This window comes from Armigeres subalbatus, chromosome 2, assembly GCF_024139115.2.
Source record: "Armigeres subalbatus isolate Guangzhou_Male chromosome 2, GZ_Asu_2, whole genome shotgun sequence".
Taxonomy (NCBI): Eukaryota; Metazoa; Arthropoda; class Insecta; order Diptera; family Culicidae; genus Armigeres; species Armigeres subalbatus.
Window position 1 is genome coordinate 412,227,953 of NC_085140.1, and position 17,957 is coordinate 412,245,909.

The following is a 17,957-nucleotide window of genomic DNA, read 5'->3' on the forward strand; positions in this document are numbered from 1 at the left end:
CTGTTATCAATGCCTCTAGTTCAAACCTTACTTCCGATCCCGCCTTCCCTTTTTTGGTCGAGCTCCCTTGTCGCCGGTTCTTACTTTTTATACTCTCCTATGCCTGGAACTAGTAGAACGCACGCAGGAGGTCATCGATGTCGAGAGGTGAACAGCTTCGGTTAAGTTAATATAATTAGGCTGAGTTGTTCTAAAGTTTGATAACTACTTTTGAAAGTTTATCTATTAAGAAATTCATATTTATTTTTAGTCCTAACAGTTGGTATAGTGTTAGTAATAATTTACACAATTAAAAAAATATAAGCTATATTTATGATCATGTGCCAACCTACCGCTGCATAATACGTTTCAATGAATCGCCTGCTTTGAGCGTGCTTACAGCGGCACACTAGGAGTTAACTTTCTGTTAACTTTAACTCTTGCTGGCTATTTTGCGCATATACTATAGCGCCTGGATGTGACAGCGGCGGGTAGCAAATCGGCCACTGCCAATAATTCATTAAAAAAATAATGCTAAAGGGAAGAGGCCCCAAGACGATCTCCTGGTGCAAAACGCGTTTTGAGTATTCCCTCATATTCACCGTGTTTAAGGCTCAAGACTCCATCACAATGTTTTGAAAATTAATGACTGTATCGCTTGTTTGTAATAGTGAGGCAATTGGTACGGAAAAGTGCAGCAGCGATAAATAAATTTTGTTTACAACTGGGGTGGGTGGAAATTGGGTGTTAAAAATATGCCAGCTGATGCATAATGTTGCCAGACTTGACGAAATGTTTATTTTGTATCATAACACATGTTCACGGTTTATCAAATATATGGGTTTTTACCGGTTAAAATTTTTGTATGCACCACTTGGAATGTAATTGTAATAAATTTGCACGTTAGGATTTCTTCAAACAAGTTGTTCAAACAAAGAAGCTTCGATTTCACTTGTTACTACAATGCACTCAATGTTAAAAGCATGCAGACATATGATGAATTTAACAAAATTTGGAAGTCGTTTGTTGTAAGCATCAAATGTCATATGATTTAATTTATGTTTTGTTCGAACAACTTGCTTGAAGAAATCCTAACGTGCAAATTTATTACAAATGTTTAGCTTCTGATTTTTAAGAATTAAACGGTAAATCGCACATAGGCAATTATATTACTCAAATTTCCAGGGAAAAAAGAGGAATAATAATATAATAAATTAACAATCATTTGCGGAAACTCAAGAATTTTGTAGAACAACGACTTTTGGAGAAAACAGTATTTTTATGCACTTAAAAGCTTGAAAATCACTTTAACATGGACAAAACGTGAACGGAACGAATCGCAATGTTCACAAGACTTGTAGAGCACACCAAAAGCTTCCGTATAGAAGTTGTTGCGATAGTTTTCGACGTTTATATCTCTTGTTAGATTTTTTCCAAAATTGAAAATAGCCCAAAAACACTAAATCGACTTGAGCCACCTCGAAATTTTATCCGAATTAGCTGAAAATTTGACAGGAGACTTATTTTAGCATAAGAATTGTGATGCTGGGCTGACCGATTGAATTTTTGATACTTTTTGAAAACATGAAGAGGTCTAGTGTGTATGTGTTTGCTCCGAACGTTCGGAGTTAGTATGCGTTCGATAAAAATGCGAATGTCGGACTAGGAAAAAAGCAGTTTTCAGCGTTTTTTCAGCAATTCCTCAGTAATTGTTAGTTTGGATAAGTGAAAAGTTAATATGAAAATGTAATGAATATGCAATGATTGAGGTAAGCCGGTAAGTAGCCCCAAAATATTGAAATTAGTTCAAAACTTTATTAGTATTAGTCCGGATTCGAATAAAATCATCGTCATCATCGGATTGATTACGGTTTATAGAGGTTTATAGAGTTTATAGAGTTCTTAACAAAACTAAAAACTTAAACTTAAAATTATGTAGGTTAGGCCACAAAATTTTCAAAATAATCGATCGGAAGTAAATATCAAAATTTTCCACATTTTGATGAAACATCTAACATTTTGGCGAGGCAAAACGCCTTAGTGGGACCAACCTACAATGTACTATGCGTCTCCATAGCTATATTGTTTAACTGTTGCATGAGCCAAAAATACTCGTAAAAAATTTTGTAGCTAAGACATTACAGCAGTCTCTACATAGTTTAAGTTTTACTTTTACTTTACTTTTACTTTACTTATACTTTACTTTTACTTTACTTTTACTTTACTTTTACTTTACTTTTACTTTACTTTTACTTTACTTTTACTTTACTTTTACTTTACTTTTACTTTACTTTTACTTTACTTTTACTTTACTTTTACTTTACTTTTACTTTACTTTACTTTACTTTATTACTTTACTTTTACTTTACTTTTACTTTTTACTTTACTTTTACTTTACTTTTACTTTTACTTTTACTTTTACTTTTACTTTTACTTACTTTTACTTTTACTTTACTTTTTACTTTACTTTTACTTTACTTTTTACTTTACTTTTACCCACTTTTACCCACCCCACCCCACCCCACCCCACCCCACCCCACCCCACCCCACCCCACCCCACCCCACCCCACCCCACCCCACCCCACCCCACCCCACCCCACCCCACCCCACCCCACCCCACCCCACCCCACCCCACCCCACCCCACCCCACCCCACCCCACCCCACCCCACCCCACCCCACCCCACCCCACCCCACCCCACCCCCACCCCACCCCACCCCACCCCACCCCACCCCACCCCACCCCACCCCACCCCACCCCACCCCACCCCACCCCACCCCACCCCACCCTCACCCCACCCACCCCACCCCACCCCACCCCCACCCCACCCCACCCCACCCCACCCCACCCCACCCCACCCCACCCCACCCCCACCCCACCTCCACCCCACCTCCACCCCACCTCACCTCACCCCACCCCACCCCACCCCACACCCCACCTCACCTCACCCCACCTCACCCCACCTCACCCCACACCTCACTCACCTCACCCCACCTCACCTCACTCACACTTTCACCTCACCTTTACACCTCACTTTACCTTTTACACCTTTCACCTTACTTTTACTTTTACTTTACTTTTACTTACTTTTTACTTTACTTTACTTACTTTTACTTTTACTTTACTTTTACTTTACTTTTACTTTACTTTTACTTTACTTTTACTTTACTTTTACTTTACTTTTACTTTACTTTTACTTTACTTTTACTTTACTTTTACTTTACTTTTACTTTACTTTTACTTTACTTTTACTTTACTTTTACAGATCGGTTGAGAAATGTTGGAGCTATGACAGCTTTGGTGAGTCAAGAATTGAAAAAAATCGAGGGGTCCACAAAAGTGATCTCGTGTATGACTGTCGAGGGGTCTATCTTTCTGGAGAATTTAATTCGGATCCTTAATATACTCGCCGAAAGGTGACGAATGAAGATTAATTTAGGCATTTTTAAGAACCTCGTGCAAATAGAGGCCCGGTCTCAGCGAGAATTATACTCAATGGCTAATAAATCCATATGTAAACAAAACAGGGGAAGAGGCCAAAAAACGCAACCACCTCCGCCCACCCTGCGGTGGCTTTCCGGTATTCACTTATATTTATCATGTTTCAGGGTTATACCCCGTTAGGCATAAGCACGTTAGGCATTAAGACGTTAGGCATAAGTACGTTCGGCATAATAGACGTTAGGCATAACGGACGTTAGGCATAATGTACGTTAGGCATAATGGACGTTAGGCATAAAATGATCCGAAGAACAGCCCATGACATAAAGAAGGCAGAATTATGCCAAACGTCCATTATGCCTAACGTACATTGTGCCTAACGTCCGTTATGCCTAACGTACATTATGCCTAACGTACTTATGCCTATCGTCCTTATGCCTAACGTCCTTATGCCTAACGTCGCGGACCCATGTTTCAGATAGCCTTTACAAAATTAAACGTAAAATTATGTAGGTTAGGCGAAAAAAGTGTGAAAGAAAAAAGAAGATAGGAAATTAAAAAAACCCTAATTTTCCACATTTTGATAAAATATCTAACATTTCGGCGAGGCAAAACGCCCTAGTGAAACTATCATACAATGTACTACGCGTCTCCACGCACTGTCCATACCAGAATGCTGATTCGCCGACGTGTGGTGCGTTGTTCCCTAAGAGCTGCCGCCTAAAAGGCGTTTTGCTTCATGAGTTTTCCGGCAATGAAATAACCACTTTTTTGAAATGTGTATAAAGTCAATATAATTTCATTCTAACTTTAATATCATATAGCGGAAGAGGCCCCAAAACGCCCCCGGGGCAAAACGACTTTCGGGTATTCACTTATATTTTCCATGTTTGAGGTAGCCTTAATAAAACTAGACGTGAATTTATGTAGGTTAGGCGAAAAAAGTGTCAAACTGAAATTTTCCACATTTTGATGAAACATCTAACATTTCGGCGAGGCAAAACGCCATAGTGGAACTATCCTACAATGTACTCGCGTCTCCACACACTGTCCATACGAGAATGCTGATGTGCCGACGCGTGGTACGTTGTTCCCTAAAAGCTGCGTTTTGCCTCATGAGTTTTCCGGCAACGAAATATCACCATTTTTTAGAAATGTGAATATTACCAATATGATTGAGATTTTTTCTAATTTTAATATGGCATCAGCTAGCTATATTGTTTAACTGTTGCGTGAGGTAGAAACACCCATCAAAATCGTTATAGTTAAGGCATAGAAGCAGTCTATGCTTAGATATGGCATATTGTCCCTCTTTCCCCAAATCATTTTTCGGCGAGTTAGCGGAGCGATGCGATTCTGTCCGAGAAACTCAAGCGCGCTGCTCTCCCTACAAAATCGCAAGCAAGTTAGCTCGTGCATGAAGCCTCGATGATTGAAATTTGATTCCACCAACACTGCTTGCTTTGATATTTTGTCGGCCCATTTTCGAAAAATTTAGGTTTAAAAATGTATACTAATTTTGAACAAAAAGTGGTCCAAATTTCAACATGCCTTCCAATAAGAAATGACACATTTTCAAATATCTCAAGTTCAAAATCTACTCATTATCTTTCGAATGAGCCGTGAAGATCCCAAATCGGACAAAACACTGGAGAAATATTTGCAAAAAAAAAATTTGTCATATTTTTTATAGGCTGAACCCAAACTTATGACCGGGAGTGTATATCATAAGGTTAATATTGTACATTGTATTATATATCATTAGGCTAACACGATGATGTTTTTCACCCAGAGAAGTCGACAAAATATCCAACCCGAATATTCAATTTTCTTTAACCGGACTGGGAAACGAGCCCAACCACCTGAAGGAAGGCCTCAGCTTTTATTTTATTGTATTTTTCGAAAGTTTTTCCCCTTTATTTGTGCCATTGCATCCCTTAACTTGGGATCCACAACGGGCAGGAATGCGAACGTATATTCGTGGTATTCATATCATGTGGGCCGCCTAAGTAGCAGTGGGGCATCAGTTGATTCAATTGGTTTATTTCCTCTTACACCTTTTACGCATAACTCCTTAATGTTATTTTTAGTCTCCATGCCAAGTCATCTTTCATGCTGCGCCCACCCACCTTCATACCTACTCAGCAAACGGATGTGCTTTCCTTGTGCAGAATCCAACCGATCGACTGACACGGTCGTTCTGGCACGGCACGCTAAATCTCTTATCACACAAGCGATTAGTGTGCGATATAAACATTGAATCAAGCGACGACGATGCCAACGGCGAAAGCAGCCAGCCACACACAGCAGCAAATGGTTCAAATTCAACATCATTCCGCGCCAAGTGATGATTGCTATCTTTCGTCCTCCATCGGCAGCGACTAAACATGTTCCTACAACACAGCTCCCGACCGTGTGCAACATCGCATCGTCGATGGGGCCGAATGGTTTGTTTCATTTGTACTGGTCATCAAATTCGTTGCACGCATGCCTCGATAAAGCTATAGGACTAGTGTCTCATATTTCCCTGGAAGTAGAATAGAAACAACAAAGCAACACGTAGCTTTCCGGGTGTTCAGAGCTTCCCAACGGGTTTTGTAATCGTATTTATGGTCCAAACAAAAGTGACCTTAGTTAATAAGGTAAGAATATTGAAATTGCCGAATTTAATACAGATGATGGGCAAATATCATATTACATATTACTGGATAGTTATTTGTTTCTTCTAATGGATGGAAATATGTCTAGTACGACGTGATAATCACATTATATAGGAGAACAGATCAGTTTCATGCTTACGCTCCCACGTTTATCTTATCTCAAAACAAAATAATGAAGCACTAATTTCATTGCTTCCTTCTACCAACGTGCGTGCCCGCATATGAACAATAAAAATAAAAATAAAAAAACAAGACTAATTGGTTTTTGTTTTCGATAGGAATTATATCAGATGAATCAATATATAAATCAAAACAGTGGAAAATAGTATATCAATTTGAAACCTTGGCAAAAATTGACTAGGCTGCAAGGTAGAATAGAATGCTAGTAAAGTACAAAATCTGAACTACAGATCCAAGTTAATGTTAAGACTTGGAAAAATAAACCTTTGCTAATCACGCGTGCTATGCCGTGTTCTACGCCATTCGTACGTTGGAAACCTTCGCTTCAACCCATACCGACCGCCATGCCAGTCAGTCAACGGATGGGAGGAACATGTGCTCGCACTGCTGTTGCCGTTGGGTGGTGCTACAAAGTTGAGGCAGACAACTTTCAAACCGCGCAACAGTTGCAGGCATTACAATGAAACGTCGCGCGCTAGCCCTGTGATTCAGAATATCGGTGAAAAGCACTGGCGCGCGATTCCGTTCAGTTTTTCCTCGTCTGCCAATGGTTTCGCATCGCTTTCAGTTCTAGCGGTTGTCGGTCTCTGTTCTGTGACAAATCTGTGGCGGTTACTATTTGGAGAAGTGCTGGCCGTTTTCTATTATCAAGTTGATCGGGATGCGCGCGCTCGGTGCTTTAACAATAAGCTGGTGATTGTTTTCGGAGAAGATGTAGCCGGAAGGATTGCACTATCTGGACTTCCGGAGCGGGTTAACAGGTGTTTCGGATTGTCGTGACAGATCGCTTGTGTGAATGGGGGAGCTGTGGGAGTGAAGGGAAAAGATATCCAAGTTGAAATTCAAGCGCCAGTTCAGCACGTGTGCTTGTGGTTATACAAATTTAAATGAAACATCAAAGGACAAAAAAATGTAAATTAGCAGTGTTAATTATACTGGATGTATTTATTTAAGACGCATAATAGCATTTAGTGCAATGTGGAACTCACAGGTGATTGTTGATACTTTTCTGAGCCTAAAGGATACCAACATCAAAGCAAAGGTAATTAGTATTGAAATTCCGTAATTATGAGCACGAATTCTGTAATTTCTTTAGGTTTATAATTTAAACCTTCATTTATTATCTTATGTGGTATGATCGAATCAAAACTAATCTTAAAATAGTTTCTCTAGAAACTGACATACATTTGCCTATAGACATCACACATGAGCCGATTAACAGCTGAGCTACTCGAATTCCATTTATCCACATTCTAATCCTACAATGAACATCTGTTCAAATACACTTCTGCTAACAGTGTTAAGTAATAAGATGATCGTAGTTTAGATTCCACTACTCCGGTGACTATCAACGTTGAAGAGAATGAATGGACAAATGGAGCTTCTTCCAAGGGGACCAGTGAGTTTCGGTTTCAAAACACGTCACATCAGTTTATGTTGGATATGCTGCTGGTTCAAATATAGTTCTGACTTGGCGGCACGGGAAAGATGTAGCAAAATCATAAAGTGGCTTAAGTGAGTGATGATCAGATTAATGGGTGTGATTTGTGATGCTTCGTTTTAAACGTGAGGATTAGCTGCAATAAATTCGTGCATTCCAACAAAATAATAAAACTATTGGATTGACTAATATTAGACTTTTCCATTCGTTTGTTTTCGTTCGTTTGCAAATCGGACGGATGTTACATATCAAATAAGTGAAACAAATATTTGAATTTTTTTGATTTATCAAATATACTTGGAAACACTCACCTATGACCAAGCTTCAAAGTGAATTTATAATTATGATTGGAGATACATGAATCGTATATCTTATCTACTATTGGTCTTGATTAAAGATGTTCTTCCCTTTGGCGATGAAATTGTAAAGTACAAATTTGTTCCATATTGAACAGATGACGTACACAGACAAAAATAGTATTTGAAGGCAACCTTTACTTCGAACACTAATATCGTTATAGGATTCGTAAACTTTTTTTCGATAGTTAGCCGGTGATCAGTTCATGATGAGTGAAACCTCTTCAAGAGATGAATATGATTTATAAAAGAAAAGAAGCTCTCATGATCCATAAATTTAGTACACAATAAAATTATAAAATTGTTTTTTTTTTGGAAATTTCTTCTTCTTCTTATTGGCATAACATCCACACACTGGCTCAGAGCCGCCTCGCAGCTTAGTGTTCATTAAGCACTTCCACGGTTATTAACTGCGAGGTTTCTAAGCCAGGTAACCATTTTTGCATTCGTATATCATGAGGCTAGCACGATGATACTTTTATGCCCAGGGAAGTCGAGACTATTTCCAATCCGAAAATTGCCTAGACCGGCACAGGGAACCGAACCCAGCCACCCTCAGCATGGTCTTGCTTTGTAGCCGCGCGTTTTACCGCACGGCTAAGGCGGGAAATTTATAGATCATAAATCCAACATACGGTCCTGAAACGTTTTGCTTCATTTTTCCATGTACGAATTTGGAACGTGAAGATAAACTTTTAGTTATTTTTAACTGAACTGTTTTTAGAGTCTGTAGTAATATTGATGACAGGTGAATGGTAATTATTTCATAATTAACTAATTTTATGGGCGAAGAGCTTCCTTTATTACTTTATGGTAAAACAATGTTGATGGCATAAAACATTACTTCCAATACGATATCGCCTCTTCCCTTAACTGGTACATGCGTCAGTAGGCTTTGTGACATTTAGCCGTATGACGATTGTTCGAATGATATTTTGTTGAAAGAACGCATAGTCGAACTGATAGTTGGTTGAATTGACATTTGGTCGAAAATGAATTACGACAAAACGCATACTGGGCCATTTCGTCGGAATGGACTTTTCTTAATAATAACAATATATCAAGGTTCTTTTTCACGCGGTTTGATTTTGGTTTAGTATAAGCTTTAGCTTCAATGAACCCGCGGAAAAATCCACAAGAAAATCAGGTTTTGCCGATGAAACACCATATTTTGTGCACCAAGAGCCTTATTTTGTACACATTATGATAGCTCAAGGAAGGTCATATAATCATTGTAGCTCCAAAAAGCCCCCAGGCACGAATATTGTACTACAGTGAACTCTCCCTTACTCGATATTGTAGGGACCATCAAATTAGGTAGGTATCGAGATAGAGAACACATTTATATTTATTATCTCCAAAATATCAAAAGCTTTTGTGGTGATCTACCACTACAATTGTCTCAAAGCATCTACCCGTCAAGGTAGATCAGGACAATGAAAACCAGGCAGCTCATCGATAGGTAAATAATTATGAATATTTACCTCTCGATAGTTACCTGATCATGTACATATATATAGTATGTAAGTAGATAATAAAATTAGAGTTAAGGTAGAACCAAAGGCGTTTGGTAACTCTCCCAGATATCACATTCCCAGAGGACGACGGCTCACTTCATTGGTGGCAGCGGTGGGATGCGTTGAGCAGTTCGCAGGACGTTTGAGGACAGGAAAGATTCATCACATCGTCCAGCAGCAGCGCATCCAATTATCAGCGACGGATTAACTTGGCGAGGTGCCTTTAATTGAATTAATTGTTTTTTTTTTGTATTTACTCTAGGTGTTTTGCAGGGTGTAATGATCCTTCTCGAGACGAAGTCGTTATTACAACCCTTTGTTCACTGCCGTGCCTTGAGAGGTGCCTTTGTAGTGCAGGATCTGTAAAATAACCAATCTGCAAAATTTGTTTTACCATTATTCACCTAGTCATTAATTCCTAGCTGAAGAAGCAGCTAATCCGAAAAAATAAATGATTTAAATAGTGCATCATTTATTTTCTCATAGGGGATGAGTAATATGGTGATCTACCACTACATTGTCCTTTACCAACTACCCGTCGAGGTTGTTTAGGATGATAAAAACAGGCAGCTCATCGACGGGTAAATAATTATGAATATTTACCTCTCGATAGTTACCTGACAATGTATATAAGCCTTTTTCGCGACAAAATCTGGACACATAACTTTAAGAATAAAAATAAACTGCTGTTGGTTTAATTCGGTACGTTTTTCACTTCAAATGGCTTCATTCCTTATCGATGCTTCGATGTATGCACGAAGCTTGGTGACATTTGAATTTTCTAAGAAATAATACGTGCCGAATGATCTGGCATCCTCAGTAGAATTTGTTTCGAGCTCGTATCCTTCTGGTGGCTCATAAAATCCGTTTTTGTTCCACTCTCTGACGTTTTAGATATTGTCGAACAAGCATCGACAAATTTTAAAACGCTTTGAGCAGTGTTCACATGAAAACAAAATGTTTTTAGTCATTTTCTGGATCGAGAGACCCGAATTTCAATTGCGACTGCACACAATTCTTTCCGAACCTGCAATTCCTTCGACGCCATTATTCACTACGTACTTGTACCACTCATAAGAAATATATTTTCAGAAAGTACAGACATAGATTCATCAAACTACGAAATATTTCACTCGTTGATGAGATATTTCAAAAGTTATACGTGTTTAAAGGTGTCCAGATTTTGTCGCGTACAAGCCTTATAGCACGTAATTAGAATTAATAAATTAGAGTTAAGGTAGAGCTTGTTCTTCTCTCCACCGACCATATCACATTCCCTAGGAACTGGAGATGGCTGAGGCCACTCCAGAGAGGACTCGGCTCGCTTAACTTTTCATAACATGTAGAAATATGGTTTAGGGTCATATGGTCGAAAGCCGTTTGGCAGAATAGTTAAAATTGGTTTCCTTATTAAGTGAAGTGAGAAGTGAGATGTTCAAAGTGGATAGTGAAAAGAGAGAAATTAATTGTTTGGAGTGAGTACAGAGTAGTGAGAAGTGAGAAATGAGATGTTTGAAGTGAGTATTTAATAGATGGAGTGAGTAGTGAGAATGAGAAATGAGATGTGACAAGTTAACGGTGATAAGTGAGATATGTTAGTTGTGAAGTGAGAAGTTGGAAGTGAGTAGTGAAGGAAAAAGACGCAAGAAATATGAAATAAGAGATGCTCAGAAGTGAGAAGTAACGAGATGTAAAGAGTGATAAGTGAATAGTGAGATATAAGACAGAAGAAAGATAAAAAAAGGAAGAAGAAAGAATGGAAGAAGAATAATAAGAAAGAAAGAAAAACAGAGAAAAAATAAGGAAAAAGAAGAAATTAAGAAGACAGACTGAAGAATGAAGTAAAAAGAAGGAAGAGAAGAAGAATTATGATGGAAGAAAGGGTGAGCAAGAATAAGGATGCGAGAAATAAAAAGAAGAAAGAAGGAGGAAAAGCAAAAGAAAGAAGGAAAAAAGGGAGAAGGAAAAAAAGAAGTTGGAAGAAATAAATATTTTCTAATTTTTTTCAAATTTCACCTCATTTTTCTATTTCTCATCCCTTAAGAGCGGAGCAGAATGGATACGTTTACGTGCGTTTTGACAGTTTCCCATGGAAAAACTGTCAAAACGCATGCAAACGTATCCATTCTGCTCATATCTTCAGTCCTCACGTCTTACGTCTCATTTCCCACTTCAATCTTCTCACTGTTCACTTCTTATTTCTCACTACTCACTTCGCACTTCTCCCTTCTGACTTCTCATTATTCACTTCACACTTTTCGCTTCTCACATCTTACTCTTCACTTCTACTTCGAATTTCTCATCGAGTAAGGGAAAATATCGAGTTACAGAACATCGAGTTAAGGGGAGAGTTCACAGCATTTCAAAAATTTTTGCTCAAATATGCAAAAATGACCCATCTACCGACATAACCTATTCAGGGATTCAAAAATCTTTCTAACCAAAGAATATTCTAGACCGGAACTAGTTCTTTACTAGTCGTAAAGGCCAAGGCTAACGGTGCGTTTGGATGAGGTACGGGGTTAAATACGTAGTCATCTTCAGCTCCAACATAGGGACAACACAAAGATAAAAGAACTTGAATCTAGTCACGATTAAATTGAATAACAGTTTGTTCGGCGGTGAAAGCTGGATGACTTACAACCTTGGATAATACTATGGAAGGCCCGAATGCCTCTGATTGCGGGCCTCACATACGGGGTTTGACCCAGGCCTAGAAGCCGATGAAATAATGCAGGTCCCTCTTAAAAAAAGCAGATGAGGGTAGTAATGCTGGCTGTGTCGTCGGCAAGGGCATCACTTATGCTGACGTTTTACTTGGAATGTGGTATATTTTGGACATCATTAGCAAATATTAGTAATATTCTACCGAATTCGCAGGGTATCCGAAAGTGGTTCCCACCAAAATTGTGTGAAAGCCGCATATGTCCTGTTCGGAGATAACCTGATGGTCCCTCAGGTGAGTTTGCCCAACCGAATATGAACCCCTTGATTTTACGGTGTTTAGTGTTGGTGGATACTATACGCTAGCGAAACATGGTGTGTATCAGTGGAAAACACTCAACGACTACAGACGTTTATTAACAGATGCCTGCGGTTTATGCTTCGTGACTGATGGCCTCACAACTGGATATCAAACATCGAGCTCCATTGTCGTTGTCACTAGTGGTAGATCTCAACTGAAATTCGGGATCGGAAGTGGGACTGGGTCGGGCATACCTTATGTACGTAGAGGCGGGAACACAATCTGTAAACAAGCATTAGACTGAAACCCAGCGGGACATCGCAGCAGAGTCAGACTCAGAGGATCATGGCGGCGCCGCCTCAATAAAAAAGTTGTCCGAAATTTAACCTAGCAACAGGTTAATTCGATAGCTGGACATCGCACAGGAAAGAGATCTTTCAAGTCAGCCCTTTGCACCACTCCGGCTGTACAGGACCCATAGACTAAACAGGGATGGACATAGCAAAGTGTCGGCCTCGATATCTGACGCCACAATGGCCCGAGATCCAGGTATAGATGCTTGGGTTGCTTGCCTTACGCCTCGCGGTACACGCAGTACCATCTTCGAGAGTTTTGAGCTATGGAGCTATTTTTTGTGGCTAAAAAGGAGTGCCAGTATGTCGCTGTAGATGCCTGTAGACACGTGCTACTGGGGGTAGACGGACGACGCCGGCCATCGTATGCAGGATCCGTTCCCCTTTAAAAGGAAGAGGGATCCTATGATTTATGGTTGCGGCGAAAGAGGCGGCTTTGCGGTCGTTGACCTCCAGCATACGATGACAGAATGGAAATATGCTTGTCCCGCCAATTGTCTTTTCGACGTAATGTCGACGAAGCGTCATTCGGCTAAATGTCTTTCGATCAAGTGGTATGAATTCGTTACCACTACGTTTGACATATTTTAGAGCTCCATAACCGTCAGTCAGGAGAATATTCCACCATTTTTTTTTGCTTAGGGTCCACAGGGTCCATTCTACCGCCAGCAACCTGTTCGTGTCCTCCCACTTGATACAGATCAGGCTTCATGCTTTTGCGCCAAACATCAATTATCTTCTTCTTCTTTATTGAAGAGGCTTTCAGCCATTGACTGGTTCGTCTCAGGCGTTCACGAATTATGTCCGCAAAGGGCTACTACGAGAGTTAATATTTTTTACAGATTGATTATCGTTTCCATCTGCTCGTTGCAAGGCCTAACCTGGTAAGCCGTAGAAGGCCTTATTCGCAGCTGCAACTTGTGTTTATCTTCACGGTACATGTAATTATCACATGTCACAAGCGTTCCAAGATATACAAATTCTTCAACAACTTCAAATACATCCCATCAACCACTATTTCAGCATCAACACCACTAGACCTACCTCTGTTTCTACGAAAATATTGTGCAAATGAGCAGACTCCGCCGACTGACCGTCTTATCCGTCGTTGATCGACCCTCAGCAAAACCTGCATTGTATTTGCCGACGAAGGACTGATCAAGCGGTTTAAGTCTGTAAAACTGAATATGATACAGAAATGTGTATGACGAGAACAATTATGGTATCCCTTCGTCATTGTCTTACTCTAATCTGTGCCCTTCCTCATAGATTTCGCGGGATATTTTTGAGACTTAGGACGTAGGATCGAAGGATCACGCCCTTCGGAAAGATAGGAGGGTCATTCTGTAGATTCAAATTTAAGACCGTCACGAAAAGTAATCTAGAAATATCGGCTCAGCCGTCTTCCAACCGATTTTGGGGATTTTTGTATCAATTGATCTATTAATAAAGTAATTAAATACGTTAAATTATTGAAAAATTATTTGGAAAATTTGGAAGTCGTTTGTTGTAAGCATTAAATAACATATGATTTGATTTATGTTTTGTTCGAACAACTTGTTTGAAGAAATCTCAGCGTGCAAATTTATGACAAATATTCAGCTTCTGATTTTTAAGAATTTAACGGTAAATCCCACATGGGCAATTATATAACTCAAATTTCCAGAGAAAAAAGAGGAATAATAATATAATAAATTAGCAATCATTTGTCTTAATTTCAAGAATTTTGTAGAACAACGACGTTTGGGGAAACAGTATTTTAGTGCACTTAAAAGCTTTAAAATCACTTTAACATGGACAAAACGTGAACGGAACGAATCGCAATGTTCACAAGACTTGTAGAGCACACCAAAAGCTTCCATATTGAGGTTGTTGCGATAGTTTTCGACGTTTATATCTCTTGTTAGATTTTTTCCAAAATTGAAAATAGCCCAAAAACACTAAATTGACTTGAGCCACCTCGAAATTTTATTAGAATGAGCTGAAAATTTGACTGGAGAATTATTTTAGCATAAGAATTGTGATTCTGGACTGACCGGTTGAATTTTTGATACTTTTTAAAAACATGAAGAGGTCTAAGCAGCAGCAGTCATTTTTTTTACGCAAGGTGCGGACTAACTTTCGGTTGCTGTTTATGATTAGAACGAAGTCTTGTGGATTGAAAATCAGTTCTTTGCATGACCAGCATTTTATGAGAAGAAATGATTGATTGCGAAAAATGGCGTCGTCAACCATAACATCAGTGGTGTTACTAAAAGAAAGGAAGTTGAAGTCGGTAGCAGAATCATAAGCACTCGTCGGCGGGAGACGCAGCAGAAATTTATTTGGATGCCGTCTGTCGCAGTTTCTGCGGTAAATCATCGAGGGGTTGACGTTGGCGTCGATATCAGCCGAGTGGATTTTTTTTTTTCAAGATTCTGATTTTGGTTTCTGTTTGAGTGTTGGAAAGGGAAATCGGAAAAAAATATTTTAAGCTCTTTTTAGTGGAATGTATTCAACCATCTAAGACGAGTTAAGTAGTCTCCATTTAATTCCACCAAATATTATTTAATAATTGGTGGAATTAAATGGAGGATACTTAACTCGTCTTAGACGGTTGAAGGGAAATCGATTCTTCCCAGGAGCACTATTTTATTCAAATCATCAAGTGGCTGACGTTGGTATCGCCAGTATCAGTGATACAGTAATATTTCGATTTTATCACCCCCTTGATGAATTTTGGTGTGATAAAATAGAGATGGCAAATTGTTGTCTAACGCCTTTGCTAAGACATAGAACTACATTCATTATTTTTCCCCTGATGAAGGCAACAACAATTTGCCGAAACGTTGGGACAGATTTTAAACGGTTCTCTAAAAAAATCTAAAAAATCCACAGACTGAAAAGTCAAAACCTCAAAAATATTCAAATATTAGCAGTCGAACTCTCAATCTACTAAATTGTTGTTTGCGGTATTATGTACAAAAATGAAACGATCGATTAATATTTTCAAATTTTTTTGGGGTGTTAAGAACGGGTCAAAAACGTTTCAAAATCGGGGGTAGACAAAATCAGAGAGTGGCAAAATCGGTCGACAATATAATTTTTTTTTTGTCTAAATTCTAATTGTATTTCTATTTGTGATTGGGTTATTGGGTAGTTGATGCAAGAAGATTTTTTCTCAATGTACAATATACAACCTAATGCATAACGGCGATCTCAGCGACGGCCTTCGGCGTTGGTTTATGCAGAATCCAACCGCCTAAGACGAATTAAGTACTCTCTATTTAATTCCACCAGTTAATTTTCGTTATCTTTGCAGATACGTATTTCGACCACAACTGTGTGGTCGTCTTTAGTGTCTCGTACTTGACTCGCTAGTATTAATAAGTTTTCTGATTATTCGAATTCGAATAATCGAAAAAATTGCATCTTTAGCTATTCAGCGGTAAATCATTGAGTTCCAACAGCTTCCAATTCACAATTTGCAAGATGCGGACTATCGTTTGGTTGCTGTTAGTAGTTCGAAAGGCGGATTATAAACAGTGAGTCGGTCCTTTTTCGGTACATTATTTTACATAAGAGAGGATTGATTTGTCAGTAATTTTCTTCAAAATTCAAACCGCAACCATCTGATGACTACAGTTTAATATCGCAACAATCGGTAACGGTCTCAGCAGCTCAAAATTTTACACTTTTCGTAATCTTTCGTCCAATTTGAGATCGTGACAAAAATGGGGTAAATATGCTTATTCTGCGGTTTTCGCTAATTATTTTTTTTGCATACATTGGGCAACTCCTTTGGTTCTCACACCAAGTGCAGCATGTAACCTCCGACAGCAACATGCTAATCGGCGGACATCATAGGGACACGTCAGGTATTTCCGTCCATCGTCATAGGGGCTTAAACCAACGAAAGCAACGTCCATTTGCTAGACCTTCACTATAGCAGAACGTTACTGCTGAGCTTACGATTTGGTAAGGATGAGTTTACTAAAAAAAGTGTCTCTTTTATTGGTTTTCGAGACTATGACGAAAAGACGAAAATGCCTGCCTTAACCCTAGTAGCGGATTTTCTCATTATGCTGAAAGTAAAATTGTCAGTACTATGTCTATTTATAAAAAAAAATAATGATAAAACAAAATTTCTTCGTATGATGAAAGTTAAAGTTGTGTAGAACTGGTTTCGAAATAATCGTTCTGTGACACTGCTGCGACACTGGCCTGTAAATTTGAAGCTTCATCCCGAGCAGCACAAGTCGGTCATTAATGGTTACAGCAACTTGATGGTGGCTGTATCAGGTCATCGTCGTCTATGCGCCCAGGAAATCTAAAGAATTTTCCATCCGAAAACTTCCTAGACTGGATCCAGAATAGAACTCGCCATCTCCGGAGACTCGATACTACACAGATAAAAATATGTTGTGATTTTAAATTTATTTTCATGCACATATTTGGAGCCTGCAAATAAACATAACATTCAATCGATCTGACTGTTCTTTTGAATCAAGATACATTTAAACCGTGCTTGCTTGTAAAATTCAGTAATTTTTTTTTGAATATCGAGTGTATATTCGTTCGTTGGGAAAAACTGCAGTTTTACATGTCGTTGAATTTTCAAAATTATTTGCTGTGTATTTAATAGTATTCTATACTATTGAAAGCTATTAAATCTGTCTTTATTCATTAAATTCTATTTCGTTCTGACCTTTTGTGTTACTGTTTCACTAAGTAAAATATTTTTTGGCAATTTACATTCAAAATTCTTCAAAGTTGAAGTTGAAGTTGATACAAAAGGGAAAGATTTACTCTTTAATATTCATGAGGTATAAAAAATAAGTTTCTTTTTCCCAGATCCAATTTGTGTTGTCACTAGATCATTTTGATTCCAATTTCTAGTAAGCAGCTTTTTGACTGACTTGTGATATTTCGTACGTAAAAGGAAACGGAAATTATTTTAAATCAATTCGTGTGTATATTTGTTGTACGATATCCTCAGTTATGGGGTTGAGAGATATCTCATTGTATAGGACCTATACGATTAATGGTCAATTAAATCTGTTAAACAAAAACTTGCTCACAAATAT

At 38.7% G+C, this 17,957-nt stretch overlaps 1 protein-coding gene across 1 annotated transcript in view; it reads left to right on the forward strand.

Annotated features, from left to right (window-relative positions):
• Positions 1-6,804: 6,804 nt before the first annotated feature.
• LOC134213372 (calcitonin gene-related peptide type 1 receptor) overlaps positions 6,805-17,957 on the forward strand; it is a 291,025-nt gene continuing 279,872 nt past the window's right edge. Inside the window, exon 1 of the mRNA XM_062692383.1 lies at positions 6,805-7,301. The gene's annotated coding sequence lies outside the window, so the exon portion shown is untranslated. The remainder of the gene's footprint in view (positions 7,302-17,957) is intronic.